Here is a 1,250-nt window from a genome sequence, read left to right as displayed (position 1 = left end):
CTACCTGAAAAACTTTACTAAGTAATAGGCGTTACACATGTATAACAGTTGACATACTGACCACAATAATAATATGTTTCCCATCGAAAAAATCCGCCCGATCCCTTTCCTGTATATCTATCAAATAGCAATGAGAATACAACCCTCCAAACACCCTGCCCTAGCAACATCACTAACATGCAAATAAAACTCCCGAACAAGCCAAGAAGCAAATCAGCTGTCAATAGCGTTGTTGTTAGGCTGACTGATTGATTATTGCAGCCTTCGGATGATTAATAATTAATCACAAATGGAATACATTTGTAGTCATTCTACACGAAGAGCATGTCAATAAATATTTTGTATTGAACTGATAAACATCAAATTCTACAAAACTAGTCTCGACCTCTCATGCCTGATTCCGGAAGGGGCGTTTCCAAAGCCGCTTATACTTTTAAAGCAACCCCCCACCCCCCTTTCCCTTTTCGTTTTATTTAAATTTTGTTTCTTTCAGTGTTAAGGTGGGGTGGGGCGGGGCTGGGTGTTAGAAGGGAGGAGACCTATTTAATTTTATGAGGTGAGGCAAACTGAACATCCTTCCTCAGTTGAGCACTTGGTGCACAGTCTCATCCTTCTTTATTTCTTTCTTTCTTAACCTTTCTTTCCTTTTGTATTTATTTCATTTTCCTATTGTTGTTGGGGTTTTTTTGGGGTTTTTTTTTTGGGGGGGAGTCTTTTTCTTTCTTGCTCTTATTCTTTCTGTATTTTTGCATTTTATCCTTTCCTTTCTTTCTTTTCTTTACCCTTTCCACCGAGAGAAAAGCAAAACCTTCGAAATGACATTGTTTCTAAAATGCAAAGGAGAAGAACCATTGAATTTTTAAAATTAAAAAAAAAAAATAAAAAATAATCGAACCACGGCTCACTGCTCACTAAGGTGTTTTAACATATATGGAGCATGTGCCTACGATCCCATGACAGAAATATTTTTATGTTTTGCATAAAAAGTAGGCAAAGACTAAAGACCGTGACAAAACCCCGGACCGTGAAGCATCATTTGGTGAGTGACAAAGCAGCTTTTTTTATGTACTTTTTTATTACTGTTCTCTTTTTCCTAATTTGTTTTCGCAGGTGGTGTAGTTGGAGATGGGCGCCACGTAAACAATCGTTGACGCCAAAGGCACGGCATGAAGCTAGTTCATAATATTGTGTATTAATGGCATGCGCTCACTAATACGTAGAAACCACACACACACACACACACACACACA

This window comes from Aplysia californica, unplaced genomic scaffold, assembly GCF_000002075.1.
Source record: "Aplysia californica isolate F4 #8 unplaced genomic scaffold, AplCal3.0 scaffold00002, whole genome shotgun sequence".
In the NCBI taxonomy this organism is placed as follows: Eukaryota; Metazoa; Mollusca; class Gastropoda; order Aplysiida; family Aplysiidae; genus Aplysia; species Aplysia californica.
The sequence above is the reverse complement of the archived record's forward strand: the minus strand, read 5'-3'. Positions refer to the sequence as shown.